This window comes from Abramis brama (assembly GCF_963993115.1).
Source record: "Abramis brama genome assembly, chromosome: 15".
In the NCBI taxonomy this organism is placed as follows: Eukaryota; Metazoa; Chordata; class Actinopteri; order Cypriniformes; family Leuciscidae; genus Abramis; species Abramis brama.
In genome coordinates this window covers 11,929,758-11,954,162 of record NC_139977.1, presented here as the reverse complement: position 1 = coordinate 11,954,162, position 24,405 = coordinate 11,929,758, and the positions used below count along the sequence as shown (strand labels likewise).

Here is a 24,405-nt window from a genome sequence, read left to right as displayed (position 1 = left end):
TGATAATGCTAAATGGATATTGTATAACGTGCCGCAAAAGTCTTATTTTATGATTTAATATAAGGTAATAAAAAAGCTATAAATTAGCATGGTTTATTTATACAACAGGCAATGGTTAAATTAAGGTCTTCACTCGACTTGACTCCAAGATTAATTCTTTGAAACTGACTTGCCAAACAAAGACTTTGATTACTTATTTTTTAATTGAATTATTTCCTCCATCGCTGTCGTGCGCCATCACCAAAAGCCGCCGCACAAAGAGCTAAACCTCAAATGACAGATAGCTGTTTGTTTTTCATGCTGTTCTGCAGCACTGTAATCACTTTTTCCGAGTCGTGCATTTTGTACCTCCCAAGCAGACAGGATGGGACAATTAATTAACTTTTATAACATTGAAACGAATAACAGGATGTTTTCAAACGCAGCTCTGTTGGAGCAAAGAAAGGCTATTGTTTAAGAGCGTGATTGTTCAGCCACCGAACACAGATGACAAGAAACAGGTATATTTAAGCCAGAAGGAACGAATGATTCTAGCGAGTTCTTCTTTTTCCACGGATCGATCCGAGACAAAGCTATGGGAAGGAACTGGGCTAATTTAGGTCCCTTAAGACAATTAAACATTTGGTGTGCATTCAGCTGGACTACATCTCGTACGGCCCTCTAATCAATTGTGTTAATGCTGCTTTACTGCATTTAAACCTTAAGAAAGAGGCATTATTCCTGAAATAAAATGATTTAAATGCACAGACATATGGATGATCTAAAAGGAGACTAAATACTGTTAGAGAGCTTCAAACAAACTAAACGCTTTTAACCTCTGAACCCAAACTTGACAAGAGGAGCGAAAGGACTCGCTCTCACACCCCAACGACAGTGGGTGATATTCTCACTTTCGTACTTCAAACACGATGCATTAATTCCCTAATTGAGTCGCCCTCTCCATCCAACCGTCGCCGCTTCTTCTCCACGCTTCACTCTCTCCTTCGTTTTTCCTGCTTCGTTTTAATAAACTTCTTGTTGGGGCTGCCACGGCACACACAGATAGACAGTGTGATTTGGTGGCGTTGTTTAATTTGATTTGCTGTAATTAATTTGCCCCGTGCGCCGAGACACTCGGAGGCGTGCGTGTTTGTGGCTGCGCTTATGCGTGCTTGCGCGCGACCCGATAGCGGAGTGCATGAAATAAATCATTTCTGTCAGAGCCTACCACTCACTTTAATTAAAAGCATGCCGCTCTATAGAAGACAATTACGCCGGCGATTGTGACAAAGAGGTGTATTAAGCCGGACCAAATGTCATGGCGTGCATTATCTGCTGCAGGAGGCCTGAGGGGAGAAATGCGATGCAGCACCTGTTTCTAAAAAAAGGAGCGCTGTTTGCGGCCCTCTCAGGAGCTAGAGTGTGTGTGAAGTGGACATTTCTCTTAACCCCTATCAATGGCACATTTTTCAGGCTGTGACACCATGACCTTGCCTGTGTCTCTTTCGGCATTCCTTACGACAAGTCTCTGTGGCCGTCGATTCAGATCAGATTTCTGTGATGTGTGATTGTGCTTCTATGGCGAGTGTGTCGGGGAGACGGCGTTTGGACTTACCTGAAGTGAGGAATCCGGGAACACGCGGGAACGTGGATCGCCACATGAGAAAAGAGAGAGAAAAACAGCCAGATGAGAATGAGTGCAATTTGAATGCATTATTGTACTTTATTAAATCCAAGCTGAAATGTTAGCATACTTTACAGCACTGCCATTGACTTTAGTCCCAAGAGGAGGGGCTGTACACCATTCGAGATCAATTGTGGTTTGATAATGTGTGTAATCATTTTAAGATCACGCCATTCCATAAAAGAAACATGTTATTTTGATTTATTGCACAAGCATCAGTCAATTAAATGTTCAACAGTGACATACCTTAAAGTCAGCCCAAAACTCCAATTTAACTTTGATAATCTGATTTATTTCAGGATATTCAATGAGAAAATGCATTTATCAATTTAGCAGATGCTTCTATCCTTTGGATAATCGACTGAATTTTGAGAGTTTTCGGTTACACTTTATTTTAAGGTGTCATTGTTACATTGCAATTATACATTTAAGTACTGAGTAATATTAATTGACAACATGTACTTACTATAGGTTTTAGGATAGGATTAGGGTTTGGTTTGCATGTAATTATGCATAATTTACTGTTATTACTATGGCAAGTACATGACACAATGACACTGTAAAATAAAGTGTTACAGAGTTTTCTAAAACAAAACCTAAATAGCTATTTGGATATTGGTTGAAAAGTACTTCAGAGGCAGAGAAAGTTATATTAATACTATAATAATACAGGAGTGTGCATTAATATGGCTCATTTAGATTTTGACTTAAAAATAATACTGAAAACCAAAAGTAAACCTCAATACATAAGAGAATAATTATAATTAATGAATAATTATATGAAAAGGGACATACACTATTGCTCATAGGGGTCAAAATATCTATAGGGCAATATCTCATTGTCGTCCTCCATGCGATACAAAAATTGATACGCTGGCGCCAAATATCGATATTTTAATGAATAAGGCGCTCTAAATAGATTTCCCTGCTCCCAGCGTCGCTACAGTACTTCGGGGTTCCTTGAGGTGGCGCTCAACACATGAATGAGGGAAACGTGAACAAGTTAACTAGTCTAAGAAAAAGAGGTTTTTAACGGGATGGCGGACAGCAGTGCGAGTAAAATAATAAATGCCCCAGCCACGTTTAAGTCCCAAGTCTGGACGCACTTCGGCTTTTATACCATTGATGGGACAAACAAAACAGACAAAGAGTACGCAATATACAAAAACTGCCAGGTAGAAGTACACGGTTAATACCACGAACATGCAAAGCCACTTGCACATCTCATTAAAAAGGTTTAATATACTTAAAATGGTAAGAATAAAGAGAGAAAACCTTTTCACGAGAGATAACCTTTTCACGGGCATATTGTTTTCATACTTTGACTGATATCGTGATGTATCATTATAGGATTGTCTAGCAACATATTGATTATCGCAGAATTGCTGTAGCGTGATATTATCGGTATCATGAGCCAAGTATTGTGTATCGTATCGTATCATGAGGTACCATGTGATTCCCAACAGCTAATTGCTCATAACCTCAGTGTTAAACACTCAACTTGAATGTCACCTTAGGTGTTTTGGGGGAATTTTGCTCGGGCAAGCACCAATCATATTTCCTTTTGAAAATGTAAAAACCTAGTTTTTAATTGTGGTTATTAGTAATGAATGTAATTAATTACCGGTGCACTTTATCTTTCTGCTTCTTTGCGTTGTGCCTAAACACCCATTAACCGTGGTAAAATCTACATCTTTTCGAGGCTTTCTGATTTAAATGTTACTTTTTCAATAGTTTATGCAACTTTACAGTGTGAAGCTGGACTGGTAATTACGTTTTAAGCCTGTGACAATGTACTGACTTTATAATGACATCATTTCACATTAATATTTAAACGTGGCATTGTGATAAACATGAACACTCTCATTCTTGTATCCTTATAACAATCAATTTGCCAAGCAGAAACTGTAATCTGCTTGGCAACTGCCCTCAACAAGCGACTTTATTTGAAAGCCGAATCTTTCTGAACTCGTCTCGAGGTGACGTTGAAAACTTTCTGCGTGCCCCTAAAATAATTCATGAGCACTTTGTGAGTGACAAGCTCACAATGCTCTATAGGAAATTAATCTCATAACTTGTTCAGCGTTTTGACAACGCTGTTGCCTAACAGCTCAGATTAAGGGAGACACCATCCAATTATGTGTCAGTGTTAGCAGGCAAATAATAGCACTCATCATTTTGAGAACTATTGTTGAGGAAGAAATGCCGAACAATGCTAAGGACTACATTTTGGACGGAAACGGCACTGAAGCGAGAGGCTCTTGACAGGAGAGGCGTGAAACTGCTACATCTGTGACAGGAATTTTGCCGAAGTTCTTTTAACGGTAGCGTTCGCATTTTGCTTCGTCGAGAACAATTGTTGCCCACGGACCGTAGAGGTACGGTAATCAAACAGTACCGACTTTCTCTTTTTCTTCCCAGTCTTGGAACGGCGGGCGGAGCGACTACCTGCCAGTCAGTCGACGGAGAATGCGTATCGCGGCCTGACGTTATAATTAAACTATCCTGTAAGACATTCACAGACCTGCTGACAAGCACGTTCGCATTATGACAAAGTGGTCAGATGTTTGAGACTTATTCGTAAAGCTGCTATTAGGGAGGACCTGACAAGTCGAGTGAGGAACACACACACACACACACACACACAAAAGCGCTTTTGTGGGCGTACTGGGCGGCATAAGCTTGCTGTGGCATGAAATATTTCAATGCAGTGTTAAAAAGTTGAAAACAGGCTTCAAATTTTTGACTGTTATTGTCTGTTAAATATGTTTAAATTACAGGGACTGGTGTTGGTTTAAAATTGTAATTTTAATAGACATACATAAATATGAAGAACAAGAGTTTTTCGGCTCGTCATGTGCAGTTGCGTTCTGTTAAAATCTCCTTATTAACTCTTACGATCCATCATCCTATGGCCAACTTTATCATCAATCAAAAGCTACATTTGCATTTTAGTACTCTAGGCCCCTGGCTACAGAGTCCATCTCTTACACGCTGTCCCCCTGAGGGCCCCTCGGGCCTCTCCGGCCTGGCGACAGCAGAAGGAATGAGGGAAAAGAAGATTCTATTACAGATGACAAAAGAGCAAAGACCCGACCTCCGGTGAGCTCTATTATTTAACATACATTATAACCGAGATCCTGATTTGTCAAAAAAGACGGAAGACATGTGCAACTGCTTGAAGCGGTGACCTGATAAATATACACTTAGACATGCTGAAAACTTTTGCCGTTTGACAAATTAACGACACACAAATAACATGTTTAAAATAGCTTTAGATTTAGCTTTTACAGACGGTTTCTCGACCCAACATGCCAACTGCAATGGTTGCAGTCTCCTTTATTTACAAAAAGGAAGAATGATATTGTCAATTTCCAGCATGTGCCCTCTATTTAGTGTCTAAATTGGTATGAGGTCGATGATAATTATAAACAATTAGCAAATGCTGTCAAAAAAAGTTTTGCATGTCTTACTGCAGGTCACGTGCTTATTGCAGAAATGCACGTTGAACTTGTCTTCAAGAGAGCGCAAAGAAACTTGCAAAACAATAACAGCAACTTTCAAATAACCGTTCAAGACCACACACCGCACGTGCATGCCATGCGCAGACAGTCACATTCTGCTTTGAAAAAGGAAGCATTAAATGGTCCATTTCCTGTACATGCGATCCATATATGAATGAATATGAGGTCATGAAAAACGGCATGCATAAGTGGTAAATTATACATAATTAGCACAATGCTATTTCAAACTGTTTTAGGTAGAGTGTCGCATGTCACACTGCAGGATGCCGTCAACTGTGCAAATGCAGTTTGGACTGTACTTTTCATTTCTGAATCCGCTGCACGGATCTCAGACTGCCTGGTGGACAACTTGGCATGAATGAAAGAACATTACCTACAGCTCAACCTAGCAAAGACAGAGCTTCTCGTCTTCCCTGCCACTATGACTCTACAACATAATTTCATCATCCAGCTAGGTTCATCAACAATAATCCCATCAGAGATCTTTGGGTAATCTTTGATGACCAGCTGACCTTCAAAGGCCGCATTGCAAGGGCGGCACGATCATGCAGGTTTGCACTGCACAACATCAGGAAGATTAGGCCTTTCCAAGCCTCAGCCCGCTGGCTGAACGTCTGATGCATATGGCACACTTTACTGGAAACACTTCAGGATTTTCAAAGTTGTCATCTGATTGGATGAATTCTACAGGATGTCCGGGAGACGTGTTTGTGGAGTCCAAACCCCCTCATTGAGAAGAACGCTGTCATGCTTACAACTGTGACAATGAGCGCTTACCAGGATCAACTAAACGCTGGATTTTCAAAAGTATGAGAAGTATGTAAAGTTTTAAAATACGTCCAAGAGTTTTACACACCGGTTTGTTATGGTAGGGACATTTTCACGCCCCTAAACATGACGAGAAACAAAACAAACTATGATCGGCTGCTTTAAATGTCAGTCAGACGGCCTCTAGCCAGTCCTTGGTCAATGAAAGCTGCCATGGTGTCCAGACCTTGTCAGTCTAAAGGTCTGGCGAGACTAGGCCTTTTCAAACTTCTCGTCCAGGCCCTTGTCATATCTATGCTGGACTATTGCCTGGACTTCCACCTCTACAAATGATCCAGAACGCAGCAGCACAACTGGGTTTCAATGAGCCCAAGTCACACCTCAGTTTCTCTCTCTGCACTGGCTACCAGTTAAAGCTCACATGAAGTTCAAGACATTGGTGCTTGCATATAGAACAGCCACGAGCCCTGCCCAGTGCTTCCTCCCCCCGCTCTTATGAGTCTACATCCCCTTCACAAGCCTGAGGTCAGTAAGTAAGCGACGCCTCGTGGTATCTTCACTGAGAGGCACAAAATCCCTTTCCAGAACATTTTCCTTCACAGTTCTTGGATGGTGGAATATCTTCCCTACCCTATTCAGAACGCCGAATCCCTGACAATAAAAGAAACACTGAATCCCCATCTCTTCCGTCAGCACTTCACTGCATCCCGACAAAAAAAATCCCCTATACGTTCACGATTCCTTAATCTCTCCCTGTTCTAGCGTGTACTATTCTAAACAATGTCTGAAACTTGATTACCTGCACTTCTGATGTTTATTGCCTTTTTACGATGAATCGCTTGTTGTATTCCTCATTTGTAAGTCGCTTTGGATAAAAGCATCTGCTAAATGATGAAATGTAAATGTAAACTTTTCTTCTCAATATTGCAAAGAAAAAAAAAAAGACAAGATACTAAACAGTAACTTTTAAATAACAGTTCAAGACCACACATGTATTGCATGCGCCGGGCACAGTCGCATTCTGTTTCCGGTTTTACAAAAAGGAAGCATTAAATGGTCAATTTCCTGAACGTGACCGTCTCCCCTTCTACCTTCACATATCTGACCACTCCCTGAACTGTGACCATAGGGCAGAGAGGAAAAGAGAAAGGAGATAGATAGCACACCAGCAAGAGAGAGAGAGAGAGAGAGAGTTACTGCAGCTCTTTCAAAGGTGAACTCTATCTGCGCTGCTGCTATAGTGAGCAGAGGCGGGTAATAAAGAATGCCGGGCCTGACAAGGAAGGTCTGGGCGCAGGTGTTAAATCAGGCAGTGCGGAGGGCAGCCGTATGCGCAGGCTGATTTATGGGCCCTTCCAACCCGTGTGTTTTAAACGTGACCTTGCGTATACACTAACCCTGACCCGCTTCTTCACCGGCCCATTTTACCATGCGCTTCTGCTCAAATACACACGCTTTCATTCCCATGCAATACCGTACATAGGGATGTGCCAGCGCGTGATGCCGCGTATGTATATGTTTATGACTCTGGTGTCCTTCAATTGCTGAGTATGTGCGCGCTGGAGTTGGTCAAGAAGGTGCGAGTTCAACACAACGTACATGCATTTATATGCATTAGCTATGAAGATTGATTCATATGTTGCTTGATGCATCTCAAACTGTTTGTGAAAAACATGAGTATGTGCAAGACATTTCAAACTGATTCACCTTATATGATGCATCTGTGTTTGTTTGTGAGATGCTGAAAAGCATGTTAGTTTAAGACATTTCAAACCAATTCACATGGCTTTACGCATAACTGGATGTCCCTGACGTGCAGTAAAACGTGTGTGTAATGTGTATGCGTGCAAAAGATATTAGATGAGTCACATTACTTGATGCATATCTCAATGTATGGAAAAAACTTGTGTCATGAGCAAGATATTTCAGACCGATTCATGGTAGGTGATGCATGAGTGCGTGTTTGTGACATTCTGATAATTGCGTAAGTGGAAGACATTTCAGACCGTTTCTCGTTACTTTAAGCATCACTGGATGTTTGCAATGCAGTAAAAAAAAATGTGTGTGAAGAGATGCATGCAAGAGATTTCAGACCATTCACATTACTTTTAATCATCGCTAAGTGTGCAAAATGCAGTATAAAAAATTTATTTGTATGTGTGAAAAATTTCAGATGATTCGAATGACTTGATTACCATGGGTTTTAGTGAAATGCTGAAAAAGGTTTTGTGGTTCGTGAGACAATTCAGAGCGATTCCTGTTACCTGATGCATATCTGGGTGTTTGTGACGTGATGACAAAGTGCGTGTGCATATAAGATTTTAGACTGATTCATGTACATTGGTGCATCTCTGAGTGTTTCCGACACTTCAAGATTTGAGTGTATCTGTAAGCCATGATTATCAGGCAGATTCCACATTAGTTGACCCATCTCTGGCTGACTGTGACGTGCTGAGAATGTGTAAGACTCTCATGAGTATATGTGACATGCTGAAAAATATGTGTTTGTGCATTCACATTAGTTAATGCATTTCTTGGTGTTGGACACATCCTGAAAAATGCTGGTATGCCTAAGACATTTCAGACCAATTCATGTTAATTAATACCTCTCTGGAAGTCTGGCTTGCTAAAAAATAAAAAATGCAGATCACTTGATGCATCTCTGAAAGTTTGTGATGCAGTGAAAGAGTTTATGCAGCAAGCTTGCGTAGTCTAGTGTCTCCCACATTGCTGACTAGGACACTGAGATAAACGATTGTACACCAGATAAGATAAAGTTAACACCAGATAACTCCACTTCATATGTTTCGCTGTACCAAACGCATCAGTCCTCTTTTAGAGATATTCAACTCTGCGCTATGTCTATTCAGAGAGCTCTCCTCATCCAAACGGCTCGACGCACTCTGAATATCAAAGAGGCAGCGTACACCCTGTGCAGGGGCGACTGAAGGAAACTTTGAGGGGAAAATTAATGAGCTGAAATGGTTACGAGAGATATTAGCACGGTCGTGCGAGCATCCCAGGATGCACATTTGCCAAAAAAGCACGCACTTGCGCACACACGCTCATGCTTTCCAGTGTGTAGCCGGTGTGCGTTATGAGCTGCGCGGGGCTCGTAAAAGGTGGGTTGGGTTTTTGGGCTGGGTTTTACGGCAGGTGAGGGTCTGCAAACAGCTCTCTTCTGATTCGCAGTCTGCGCCCATGCCAGCATGCCTGGTGCCAGTCTGGAAAATCACTGGTGTTGAGGGTACTTCTTTCTGCAGAGTGGTCAGTTTACAAAACATACACTCACAGCATGCAAACTGTAAGTACTCATATATAGTAATCCACAAACAATATCCAAATATGCTGATGATGTTGTTTCATCATGATGAAGGTAAAATGTGCATCACACATCACAAGCGCATGTTTGTTATCAAACTGTTTTTTTAAACACTCCAATCACGCCTTCTGCCCTGCCCCCTATAGTCCCATGATCCGATTCCCATCCCAAACTCCTGCCATTGGTTGATCCAGAAGTTCTCACTCATGTCCAGTGTTGGGAGTAACGCGTTACAAAAGTAATGTATTACAGTAACTTATTACTTTTTGTTGTAACGCAGTAGTGTAAGGCATTACTAATCAATTTTCAGTAATATTTTACTCGGTACATGTTCAGTAACGCTTGCGTTACAACACACTTTTAGCCCAAAATTTTATTGTTCAAAAAAAAAAAAAAAAAAAACGGGGGAAAAAACAGCCAGACCGCGAGACATTAACGAATGAAAAATGCCTAAGTTATTACATGTTCGTGGTCAGTCAATAGCCGCGTGTGGTGTCCAAGTTTGTAAATAACGACTAAATGACAGCTTCTGATATATTTGTATGGCGATTTATTTCATTCATCTCCCTCTTGCTGGTGTACCTTTGTATTGTGTGACATAGTCCAGTAAAAGCGTGTGTAGGACAGGTTTAGCAGGAGTGCCGCGAGGCATGATTTCGGTCTCTGTGATCGCGCTGGCCAGTGGAAAAGCGGCTAATAATGAGAATATGGTAGAAGAAGACTGTACATTCGCGGGATGGACATATGCGCATTACTCTGTTTGTTCTGTGTTTTCTTTCTAACCAGAGAGCAGTATGTTTTCTTTCGTTTTGAATTGCTCTGTTTAAAAGTAGACATGTCTGACTGTGAGGCAAGTAGACTCTGAGTTTCGGTTCATTTATGAGACGCGCTTCAATTCACGCGCGGGCGCCTCCGTGCCCTGATTATCTCGTCTACTATATTTACTTCTTATTTATTAAATCATTATCCAAGCAAATGGTTGATGAAACATTGATTAAAATTAAGATACAATTAATACAAAACGAAATTCACTTTAAAGAAAGGCTTCGTGCTTTCTGTTTGAGGTCTCTGTGAAAGCTTTAAAGCAGTCTTTTAGTGCCGCTTTCAGAGCGCTCACGTCCGTAACTGAGAACTGACACGACCATTGTTTTTTCCTCATAAATGCGAAAAATAAAATAAAATAAAATTAATATATTATGTTCTGTGGAGAGCCAACCCTTCTTCATCCGGTGGGTAGTATTAATTTTGGTTTGCTTAGCGTAATTCATAGAATTACTAAAAAATATTTTGCTACCTAAAAGTTAAAGATTTTTTTGTGCATACATGTCTATTTCCCTCATATTAAATATAAAATGCATGTGTGTAGATTGATATTTTTCTAATATCTGGTCTCCTTTATTAAAGGAGTAGCCTATGGATATATAAACAGTCATTTCAATATATTGGTATTAAATGCATTTTCTGAGAATTTATATTTCACGTTTTTACAGCAAATGTCAGGTCCACGCTGGAATTGCTCAATTTTAAAGAATTTATTCTCAACTAGTTTTGTGGTGTAGGTCCGTATTTTATAATGTTAATTTCAAATAATACTAATAGTAATTTAAAGATGTGGTAGCTTTGGATCTGGACGGGAAGGATAACTCTGGGAATTGGAAGGGGGATTTCTGCCTTCTCACACCGCGCACCGTGACACAGGTTCGTGGATCTGAGTGTCGCGGTTTCATATCACATATCTTTACAGCCCTAGTCATTTTAGAATGTTAAGTTCTACTTCTGTAGTTATTTTGGTGAAAGTAACTCAAAAGTAATACAGGAGTAATGTAACGCATTACAATTCTGAGACAGTAATATTGTAAGGTAAAGAATTACTTTTAAATAACAGTAACAAGTAATGTATAATGTATTACAGTTTGGAAGTAACTTGCACAACACTGCTAATGTCATCAAGTCACAAACAGAGCAGTTTTCGGGAAGTCAACCTAAATGTGACAGAAACGTCTTCCAGAGTGTTCTCAATAATCAGCTACAGTACTTCTGACTCAAAACAGTGTTTTTCTTGCTACTGTGTTACTAATTCTTAGATGAAGAAACACATTTCACATTGATAAGGCTGCATAGTGACAGCAGCAAGTTTTACGCAATGTATGGAAAGTATTGCGCAATGAATTTGCTGATACTGGCTTTGCAAAGGTTAAATGGTTAGGTCACCCAAAAAATTTAATGATCCCATAATTTACTCACCCTCAAGCCGTCCTAGGTGTATATGTGTTCCTTCTTTCAGCCAAACACAATCAGAGTTATATTAAAAAGTTATAATGGGAGTGAACGGAGTTATTGAAGCCCAAAAAAGTGCATCCATCCATCAGGCGGTTAATAAAGGCCTTCTGAAGCGAAGTGATGCGTTTTGTAAAATAAATAAAATTAAATTAAATTAATTAAATTAAATTAAATTAAATTAAATTAAATTAAATTAAATTAAATTAAATTAAATTAAATTAAATTAAATTAAATTAAATTAAATTAAATTGAAAAAGATATAAAACAATAAAATAAAATAAAATAAAATAAAATAAAATAAAATAAAATAAAATAAAATAAAATAAAATAAAATAAAATAAAATAAAATAAAATAAAATAAAATACTGGCTGTGCTATTTAATCAAACAGGAGCCAGTTGCATAAACTGATAAGAAAAGTTTTACAAGTTCCTTTCTTTTATACCGTTCATAACTTTATTATGTCAGTTACATAAACATGTGGTTTAATTTAATACCAAAAAGTAAGTCTGATTACCCCTAACTAACTGCTAGTTGGTCATACAAGTTCTTAAGACAGTATTACCATAATGGCTATGTCTATGCAACTGGCCCCAGATGATGGCATACTTCAAAAATCAAGTTAAAGCAAGCAAAATGCATACAATAGATTTTGGCCGATCCCATGATGTCACAGTTGAATACGTCCATTTCCAGCGTTTTTGTTCAGGGTAAATGAGGAGAGATTGTGTGTCATAAACACTAATGATGATGCAATTCAATCATGAGTCATTTATTGATTGAACTGATGGATTTATATGTGGCTGATGGGCGTCCAATCAATGGACCTGGGGCTCTTCTTAAATGGATGGAGGTTAACACAGCCCTATTACCTGCCGCTTGATTCCAGTGTGTTTTTATTACATGCAAAGCCATCATTCACGCACATACGCATATAGAGATACATTCCCTCGATGCTCTCTCTCTTTTACACACACACACCATTATCACCTTTAACATTCCTAACCACAAGTCACACCAGCTGCGTCGTCCCAATGACAGTATCAGCCCGAGCTTTCAACAGCTCCGCCAGCAAATAATTAAAGACCATTATTTACCTTCCTCGAGATGAACAGCTATCTCGTGCCATTCCGTATTCTACCTTTCCTCCCCCACTCGTTCACGTTCTCTCTTATTCCGGTCTCCCCCCTTAGTGACACGTCCATGTCAGCTCCAATAAATCATCCCAATTTGTCTCTTCTCCGCCAACATGAGCTTTAATCTTCATTTACGACTTAGGAAAAAGGGTCTGTTTGTCTGAATCCTCTGATAAAACACTTAAGTAACATGTTTTTTTCCCCCTAGTGATTGTCATTTGGATGTACTGCACATATTTTTCATCCAAATGTAGCATATGATAAGAGAATAAAGTGTGAACAGTATGCAGGGGACAGATGTTAAAACGTCTTGAATACAAAGTGGGTGTGTTATTGTAACACCAAATTCATACACTCAGTCTAGTATGATGACTTCAAAATGCTTAAAGTATGTCTAAAGAATATACAGGCCATCAAAACAGATATACAGATATAGATTTGAACTGAAAAAGGTATAAGTATGCTAATGGTCGACTACACAATTCAATTCAGAACCCAAAGTGATTCCATTGGCTGAGACAACTTTTATTGGTACCCTAGTGCCTGACTCTTTTAAATTATCATCACATATTACCAAAGACGATGCCTTTATGATTTCAGTTAGCCTTCTGTTAGCAAGCTAACATCTTATCCTGCTAGTTTAGCATATCGCTAACTGGTTAAAAAAGCTCCTGTTATTAGATAGAACGAAGATTAGGTAGAATCAAAGATATAGTAGCAGCTTTTCCAAAAGCTGAGATAAATACTAATTATGCACAGTATCAAACACAATTACAAAACACATACCATCATGGTAACACACAAAACACCAAAATAATGCAATAAACATTAAGTTAACAACATAAGTTAATGTACATAACCAATAATAAGGATAACTGATAATAACAACAAAATAATAAGAATAAAGAATTATTTAAATGAAAAACTATCAAATGTGAGTTGGGAACATCAATTTACGTTTTGTCACTGTGAATTATGACATGATTTTATCTTTTTCACTTCCAAAAACTAATACTTTTACAGTATTTTACTGTAAAATTAGATTAAATGTCCCATTAAATATATTACAGTTTTTCACCATACAGTTTATAGTAAAGGAACTTAAAAGTTCCCAATTAAAAGGTATTATCGTTGCATATTTATAGTCTTTTACCATTAAAGTTAAAAACTTTTTTTTACAGTAGACAACAACAGAATGCATGACCAAATGTTATAGCTTAACAGGCTAATTGTTTAGTATGCTAACAGGCAAAAATTAAAGTTAAACTTTTAACTAGATCATTTGTTGTTTTGGTTGTATCATGTCATATATTGGGTAAGACAACATATATGATTAAATGTTATGGTTGAGATTTCCAATCAGGCTCAGATTATAACACCTAAAACAACTTCTTTCAGCCAATGGAAATGGATTGATGACTAAAGAGGACTGGATTCTGCAGAGGGATTGAACTGTACACTGACACCTATAGTGACTTTAGTGCGATAAAGTATGATATACAAGCCCTCCCTTGCATACTATTAAATCCAGCAAATAAGATATACACAAAATTGCTGTATTGAAATGAACACTACAAGATTGTGTCTAAAGAAACAAAAAAAATTGATATTGGGTTTGGCTAGATTTAGAAAATTACCAAATATCAGACAATAAATTGGTGTGGGCGATCTGTCAGTCACCAATGATCACAGAGCCAGAGGCAAAATGTCAATTGAACTGGTGCTCATTCAGGCGACATAAATTTGAATATGCCTCACAACATTTCTCACACACTACCCGGCCAAAGTCACTGTTTGGATTTAAATAGGCAAATGCTTAAGAGTCTATGATTGGATCATTATTGCAGTGATTATTATGTTCTGTCATGTTATATGTTTGGGAACAGTTCTTCTAACCCTAATAGACACATCATGGCCATATTCCAGGATGACAATGTCAAGATTCATCAGGCTCATATTGTGAAAGAATGGTTGGGAGGAGCATGAAGGATCATTTTCACACATGAATCCAGACCTTAAATTCATTGAAAGTGTTTGGGATGTGCTGGAGGAGACTTTACAGAGTGCTGGACTCTTGCATTGTCAAAACAGGATCTTGACCAAAAAATGATGCACATCTTGATGGAAATAATTGGTGTGATGTTTGTTGGTCAAGATCTTGTATTGACAATGCAAGAGTCAAGCACTCTGTAAAGTCTACCATTGAGCCTGATGAATCTTGACATTGTCATCCTGGAATATGGCCATGATGTGTCTTCCTACATGCTTGTTTAAAAAATGAAAACCAACACTCTCCATCAATTAGGGTTAGAAGAACTGTTGCCAAACCATGTTAGAAACATAATAATCACTGCAATAAAGATTCGATCATAGACTCAAGCATTTGAATCCAAACAGCAACTTTTTTTGTCCAGGTCAAATGGCAAAAATATAAAATTTATATTCGCAACTTTGGATGGAAACAGCTAATGCTTAAAATTCGATTATCACATAAAACATCTGCGAATAAAGATTAAAACATCCCATGTGTTCAAGAGCACAAAATCGTCACTTCCTGGGAAATTGGCGCAAAGTATTTGTAATAAAAATGTTGCTGCAATCGGGGAAGCCACTGTGGCCGTTCATTCATACATCATGAATAACTTTAACGTTTTACGTTTGGAGGTGGATGCTTGGTGTTTGGGAACGTAATTGTGTGAGACAGTTCTGGAAAGTAAACTATACCAAATCATTTTGATGACAGACTTTGGCTCAGGCATTTCGGAATGACCAAACAAACATTTGAGATGCTGCGCAATTAAATTGGTGCGTTGGTTAGTCCAGTTATCCAATCACATCCTTTGCATGTCCTTTTATCGAGAGAAAAAAAAAATTTATCCACATTTTTTGAAGTTATGCCCATCTTGGTGTTTCTATCCAGCATTGTGCTATACTATGCCAAAATTCACATAAAAACAGGTGGATGGAAACATAACTAATGTTAAAAAAGCTCACAGGGGTTTATCCCAAACCACTACACCATCCTACTAGGAAACTTACGTACTACACGTACTGTATGCAAGTAGCATTGTCTGAAACTTTAGCCTTGCTTGGCGCCTTTAGAGGCATTTTCGTTCAGTTCTCCGGCGTTCCCACTGGTCCCGCAGCAGAGGGGAGCGTATGTGTCTCAATCATGGCTCAATTACAGCCTTCTTGCCTCAGTATGAGAGATCTGTTATGAATACACAACCGCCGCCACCAATCACCATAACCACTGCTCTCATTACCATCCCTTTAACCGGAGCGATTATTACCCTTTTATTAATGGAGAGAGAGAGAGAGAGAGAGAGAGAGAGAGAGCTGAGAGCGAGATCAGAGAGAGAGAGAGAGAGAGAGAGCTGAGAGCGAGATCAGAGAGAGAGAGAGATGGTGAAAGAGAGAGAGAGAGAGAGAGAGAGAGAGAGAGAGAGAGAGAGAGAGAGAGAAAGGAGATACAGCGGCGCGCAGTAAACGAGTGTCAGGTTCGGTGCACGCACTGAAAAATTAAACCAATTAGGAGCGCCGTTTGGAGCCCCTCCGTTCGCATTCCTCTCCGAGCCACTGAACAGCTCAGAGGAAAGAGAGACAGAGGGAGAGAGAGATAGAGGGAGGAAAAGAAAGAGCTCGGCACTCTATTCTGTCATGCTTGGCGAAGAGCGGAGAAGAGCGGGAGCGAGAGAGCAAACGTTGCCGCTGAGAGGCGGATTAAAAGCAATCTATATCCACATAAATCATTGATTAAATGAATCATGAAATTAATATGTAAATTGTGTGTTTAACCTCTATTTATATACCACTGTCTGTCATCGTAGCGTAAATCTAAAACTAATTGCGATTTCTCGCCGAGCCTGGGAAACTGCAAGAGAGAGACAAGGAGTGGAAGGAGGGAGGGAGAGAGAGAGGTAAAAGTCTGACATATTTATTAACTAAACGTTCAACTACATCAACTTACTCATTAACAGCGATATTAAGGGAGAGTGGTGAGAAAACCACACCGTTTGTGCAGCATCAGCAAAACAAACGACAGTTGATCAAGAAAAGAAAAAAAGCTCTGACAAGTACAAGAGCCAGTTATATCAATGCTGTATCATTTATAGACTTTGTTCTTAAACATAACTTTGATAAAGGGCTGCAACTAGCAACTGTTTTGATAAGCTGTTTTTTGTTTGATTAATCAATTAGACAAGTACAAAAAGTTTAAAAGCAATTAGTAAAAAGCATGTTATTTTACATTTGGTCCAGTGTTATCCTTAAAACATTATGGATCTAGTACTGCAATTTACTACTACTTTAATAATCACTTAGTCTCCTATTTACTTGTTCGATTAATATGGTTAAAAAGCATAATTGTGTTAAATGAATGAAAAGCATGTATTTTTCTACATCTGCTCCAATATGTCTTTTAACAAGTGCTACAACTAAAAACTCTGATCATTCATTCCTTTCATATTAAAAAAACATTTCAGAAAAAATTTCTATTCTTTACTATTAGAAACAGAATATTACCATTTGAAACTGGTACAAGTTTTATAATCCTGAATTTACATGAATGTAATTGATCGATTAATATTAATTGCCGATTACTTTAATTAATCAATGTTCCAGATTAAAAAAGCAAAAGTTTAGTTGTTCTTTAAGTAATCTTCATTGAGTGCGACAACTTTTGTTGGATTAAAAAAAAACTACAAAAAAAAAAGTGTATGCTATAAAGTGTGTTCAAAATCAGGTTCAACATAACCGACTAATCAAAAAACATTCTTGTCCACCATTTTCATTAGCGATTTCTATTGAGCTCAATGATTGGCGGTTGCAGGTTGATACAGTAAATATCTTAAGAACACTGACAGTATCCTAAACATACATACAGTATCAAAAATACTGTAAACATGCTACCTTGATATAATATTACATATATCATGCAAGCATCAAAGCGACTGATACCTGTATGTACTGTATGTCTGACAGACACATTGTTTAGGGGTCCCACCGGTGAGGTGTGTGTGTGTGTGTGTGTGTGTGTGTGTGTGTGTGTGTGTGTGTGTGTGTGTGTGTGTGTGTGTGTGATATAGGTGAGGTGGAGTGATGGGATCGGAGGCCCTTCCTGCCTCGGCTGACATAAACCACACTCTGGACAGTCCAGCCGGCCACAGAGGACCCTGATTTATAGTCAGGCGAAAGCCAGGACAGCCGTGGTGATCTTTCAATAAAACATCAAAAAAAAAGCTCTGACCCATCCATTACCCATAAGCCCCTGTGGAACAGACGGGTCAGGTGTGCCTGCCATCCCTCACACTGCAATCTCACACTGAGGCACCATGGGAAAAGCCAGGAAGAGTGTGTGTACTGTTGAATTACAGCACAGTGAAAAAGATAAGAAAGAGAAAAAAAGCAGTAAACTACCATTAGATTCTGCTCAATTACAGTTAATCTGATCGCAAGCTCAAAATCAAAACATTGACACTATTTTAACTCTACTTGATCAAATTAAGTTGAGATAAAATTGATGATAATCTTCAAAGCAAATGTCATTACAAGTTTCATTTCATTTTTCTGCACACATTCGACATTGTTCATCAAAAACAAGCAGAATAAATTTGTATGTACTGTAAATCGGCATTAATCGTTTCATATTTATTTTGTCCCATTAGATTAAATGCGACAATTTATGTCACAATGGTTTTATTTACACCGAAATTTGCTCTAGTCATATTTAATGAATAATAGCACACATTTGTTCCTTTTTTTAACAGCCAAATTTTTAAAGCGATTACGCAAATAAAATAATTGACAGATGAATCGATTATTAAAATTGCATGAGACTGTACATTAAAGTATTAATATAAGTTTCACACTTAATTATATAATAAATCATATTTTAACATAACTTATATTTGCTGACTTCCATTTATTATAATATGAATTAATTAAAATAGGAGTTTTTAAAATGGGGTCCGGTGACCCTCAGGAAGCGGCAAGGGTGCACAAGTGGGGGTATAATTCTTTTTTTTCTTTTTTTATGTGAAAATAAAAAATAAAAATATTTTACAAAATTTATTTTTAGGATTGTCAAAGCAAGTTCTAAAAGCAAATTTGAATTTTAGAATATTACCGTTTCATTTAGCCATTATTTTGTCAGATAATTCAGTACGGTAACAAAATAACAGCAGCAGATTATTTAATTTTGCAAACAACATGCGTTTATAATATATAATTTAGAATGACTACTTTTGTACTGCCTTTATATATTAGGAAGGGGGTCCTGGTCATCAAAATATTTGAAAACTCCTTAATATATGATGATGTGTGTCAAATATGGGTCAAAAGTCAGAAATAACTGATATGAAAATTAGTTTAACACACACACACCTGTGTCCAGATGGAGACAGGAAAGTGAAAGACAATGTATCCTTCACTTGACAAGAATGCAGCACAAGACGAGCCACAAGCTTTACCTTTACACACACACACACACACACACACACACACAGACTCAGAGCCAGTTTTTGATATGTTATCTGATACATGCACTAAACTGAAGGCAGATCATTGTCAGTGTGTCTTCAAAAGAAAGCAATAAAGCTGTGCATGCTCTCCCCCTTGTTTCCCTAATTCACTTCATTTCATTTTAACTATCCGTAACAATCTGGCGAGACATTACCCTGTAATGAAACCACACAGGGCCTGATTGTTTTCATCAGAGGAACACCCCCCCACCCCAATCTACACATACTCACACACACAAATGACACCCATTGCTACTGACAGACACAATATTTACACTGTTTCAGACATACACAGATGCACAACATCAACCCACCCATCCATACATGCATACAAACACACACACACGCATTGCTTTGTGGGAGAAGAACCATCTGAGTTGCTGCAAGCTACTTATGACATAAAATATATGTGCTCCGATTGTACAAAGGTTGCGACATATGTTGTATTTACTAATCTACAGGGTTGTAAAAGTTGTTATTATTAGGGTGTGGTCTTTATCCAGCTTTCTGATTGGACGTCTCTGTGGGGAACGTTTAAGACACGGACATCATAATGGTGAATAAACAAGCACACAACCTGCTTCATAGTGTGGTTCCAATTTACAGTCTGTACACATGCTTAACGTGTTTCCAATCAGGCCCAGGGCCGCTATTAACGGAAACCATCTTCATACTTATGAGGGCACGGGAGGAAAAAACATGAGAATGGAAAACACATAAACGCAACTGTTATTGAGCACGCCCAAGATTCGCATTCAGGGCTGTTTGAATCTCTTTCAAACTAAGAGACGGATGAAGTGCGATGCAAACTGAAGCAGACTGAATATTTGCTGTCGTCTTGGACGAGGTGTGGGTTGCTCATCTGTTTTACTTTAAGTTAAAATGTGATTATTAAATATATTTTTCATATATCTCAATTCTGATTGGATGAGTTGAACTCAAAACAGCCATGCAGACCTGGTGGTATGACTGAAATCATTCATTACGTTAATGAGTAATCCCAGGTGAAAAAGACGTACTATTAAATATATAAAAAATTTACTTGAGTATGTTTTTAGTACAATACAAATATACTTTAATGCATTTTTAATACATTTAACAGTACGTCTTTTTCACCTGGGATTTCATATTGTGCTTATATACATCAAGTTATTTTTGCTGTAAATTTGCTTTAATATATATATATATAACATAACCATGTACAGTTTTTTCCTGATAATGGAGTAATTGATATGCATACGTTCCAGACATGTTCGAACTAATAACGTATAATAGTCATCTAAAATAAGTCAATATTTAAATCTCACACACACATATATATTATGTGTATAGGAAAATCCTGTTAAAGGACAGTGCAGGGAATGACAGAAGTCATGTGGCATGTTACAGGTGGAGGTCACATGATACTTATAAAACATTTGGCAACTATCTTCCATCATAAGGTACCCATATCCTCTGCATTTGTCTAAAATAATTGTGTTTTTCTGTAACATGATCTACATTTCCACGTGCATGATGTGAAGAGAGCATCGCTCCTGGGTGGATTTTAAAAGTTTTATAGGCTTATTCTGCAGACTTCCGGATGGCGGTACGCAGAAGGGGGTGTGTGTGTGTGGGGGGGGGGGTAATTGGAGCTGGGCCGCTCCAGGGCAGATAGAGACAGAATGAATCCCTTACAGATCCGACGAGAGCACCAAACCGGCCATGATGTCACCACATACCCTGGGCTTTTCTTGATTTAACCCAGACACAGAAAGAGACTCACATACACACAAACACTCACCCGCACCCTCCCTGACCCTTTCTCTCCTCACATTCCACCTTGCTTTCATCTTTATTTCTTCTTTTAATAATCCAGAGCAAACAGATGTTTCTACGTTTGACTGCAACTTGACATTAGTATGCCTTCGCAGCCTGTCAAAGCCTTTTAATGCAGTGAAATCACTGGTGATTGACAGAAATCACCATTTAGTGTTTACAATGTATACCTTAATAATTATATTCATGGCTACTTGTGTGTGCACAATCAGTCAATCAATAAATCAATCAATCAAATTATTATTTTATACATTTTTAAAATAACATTGATGTATTAAATATTTAATAAGTACATTATTTAAATAATTATATTAAATTTATATTCCATGAAATTTCCACAAAATACAAAAGCCTGGCCTCTTGTATGTTATTTTACCACAATAAATAAATAAACAAATAAATAACACATAAATATAATTATTATTTTATACATTTTAAAAATCACATTTTAATGTATTATTCAAAGTGTAATAATTATATTAATTACATAATTATATGCATTATCATTATATTTAATTTATATTCCACAAAATTCAATTGCTTGGCCTCTTGTGCATATTTGTCCACAATAAATAAACAAATAAATAAATATACATATACATATACATATACATATATATATATATATATATATATATATATATATATATATTAAATATGCTATATTATGCTATAAAAAATTAAATATTTAATATGTTTCATTTAATTAAAAACAATTAAAAAATATTTTCAACAATATAGTTACTTAGGTTATAGTTAAATACAACTACGAATTCATAAAGACACTTTTGTAGGAGAACGGTGGCGTACGGTGTAAAACTGGAGCAGATTTGTTTGATGCTTCACTATCATTCTCACAAAATAAAACTATGTAAGAAAGTTAGAACCCGTTTAAATCACCAGAATTCAACAACATTAATGTTCAATTCACACTAAACCAAATGTTAAAGTTTGCATATAAGCACATAAAACACAGCACTAGATCCATGGGCTGCTAATGCTATTCATTTCATTTCAAATCTATGGTCACTTCAAGACTGAGCAGTTCATTTCCAAGCAGGACACCCTTGAGGTAACTAACAGGGCAGGTGAACCCATCTGCCCAAGGCCCCAAGCTAGATAGAAGGGGGTTAATGCTGCAAATTATGGCCTCCAGATGTGGGAGACAACTGTACACACTCTTCTAAGCAGAGAAAAGCACGACTTTGTCATCTCCATCTCCTTTCAAGTCCATCGAAACGGTATTCCAAGACTCACTTGAGCTCGCCCGTCATTACCATAACCTCTTCGTTCCGGCACGCAAACCGCTTTCTGCGAACGGATCAACAGCTGCTAGCTTGCAGGAATGGGGAAGTGCAGCAGAACATGTCATGAAATATTAATCGGCATAATTGGGATGCTAGTTAGCGCTTCTTTAACCAGCTTTAGTCCCCTCCGGCCCCTCCACGCGAGCTAGCGCTTAGCGTTAAACCAAACTATTAAAGTGGCAGAAAAAATGATGAACTCCTGAAAATGGATTAGATGGGGCTTATGTTTAAAATACTTCCTAAAACGGCTCTAATCGCCTTCTCGCCGCCACGACAGACAATGGCGGGGCGGAGGAGGAGGGGGGAGGGGGAGAAAACACCAGCTCTTCCGGTACAAACTACTTTGCCGATTTCAGTGTCACATTCAATTTTCTGCTTCCTGCTTCTCCCCGGATCCCCATCCGAAAAAACAAGCATTTAAAACATCAGTCCTAATTAGATGATTAGTGCTTGGAAGGGCAGGAGATAAGTCATTTGCATAATTCAATCATAAGAGTTAGAGATACATATTTCGATGTTCGTTTGTACAATTATCTCCGCTGTCCTGAGGGCTGTGATACTAATGTGATTAAACAATACTCTTGCGCGGGGCCTAGTGTCCTCCATTAAAGCACTGCTAGAGGCAAAGCAAAAATTAATTTTAGGAGACAATCAATTTTATTCTACATGACTGTAATAAATATAGCCTGGCTGCAGATGTGTCATTAAGCTCAGGAGGAGACTTTCCCAAAGTCAAAATGACACTATTCTCTTTCTCTCCTCCTGCCGTAACTCTGCGGACGGCGAGCGGAAAGTGTCATTTTTCCTCTTGTGAGATCCTTGACAGGCCATATCCATCTGTCTGTTTTAACCTCTTCTATCTCTCTCCCACGTCGCTGCACATCAGTGAACACCTGCTATTCCTCATCCCTATCGAGACTGCGTATCAGGAGCTAACTTCGTAATCGCGGCTTCTAAACGCTCCTCAAACATCGTTTAATGAACGCGGATGTGAATGTGTAGTTTGTGCAGATTCACATACGTAGCAGGCTTCTTAATTTGTTTTCGTGATTTCCGCGCTCAAAAAGATTCTAGTAGCGCCTTTCCATCACTAATTGACCACATGTGTCTTTGCTTTGCCTCTAATTCATTGGTTACGCATGGGACTAGTTATTAAAGCGCTGCGGCTTGGAACAGGCACCCGCCAACATTAATGAGAACTCACATGGCCACAAGTTGTTTTATAAGAGCCCGTCAGCAGTTAAGCACTCTCACGTCTCAAGCATGTTCGCAGTAAGACATAGACGGACAGAATAGTCAGTCTGGAAGACCAGCTGCCAGCTTGTCTTTACAAAATATGTTCAACTACCTATAAATAAAACTAGATCTATCCACACATCTTACATGGTGGCCCAAATATATATACACATATACACACACATTCATATATACATATACACACACATTCACATATACATATACATTCATATATCCATATACATCCATATACACACACATTCATATATCCATATACACACACATTCATATATACACATACATTCATATATCCGGTCAAAAGTTTGGAAAAACGTAATTTTTTTATGCTCATCAAGCCTGCATTTATTTGATCAAAAATACAGAAAAAAAACTAATATTGTGAGATATTATTGCAATTTTAAAAAATGGTTTACTATTTTAATATACATTCAAATATTATTTATTTATTTGATGCAAAGCTGCATTTTCAGCATCATTACTCCAGTTTTCAGTGTCACACGATCCTTCAGAAATCATTCTAATATGCTGGTTTGATACTTAGTTATTATCAATGATGGAAACGGTTTAATGTTTTAATATTTTTCTGAAACCTGTGATACTTTTTTTGACAGCACTAATATGTGCATAAATTGTTATATACAGCGCTATCTGCTTGTTTGTATCTTTGTTTGTTGATGTTATGTTAGTTTGTTTCATTTAAAAATTAATAAAAACAGGTTTCAAATCATGACAGCCTGTTTTAAAACTGAATATGAGATATGACAGCCGTTCACATAGGCTACCGTCATAAAAACACTGAAGCCCCTCTTG

At 38.1% G+C, this 24,405-nt stretch overlaps 1 protein-coding gene across 4 annotated transcripts in view; it reads right to left on the bottom strand.

The window, feature by feature from the left end:
* The window catches only part of dacha (dachshund a), a 165,572-nt gene that overhangs the window by 135,505 nt on the left and 5,662 nt on the right, over nt 1-24,405 (bottom strand). The gene's annotated exons all lie outside the window — the stretch shown is intronic.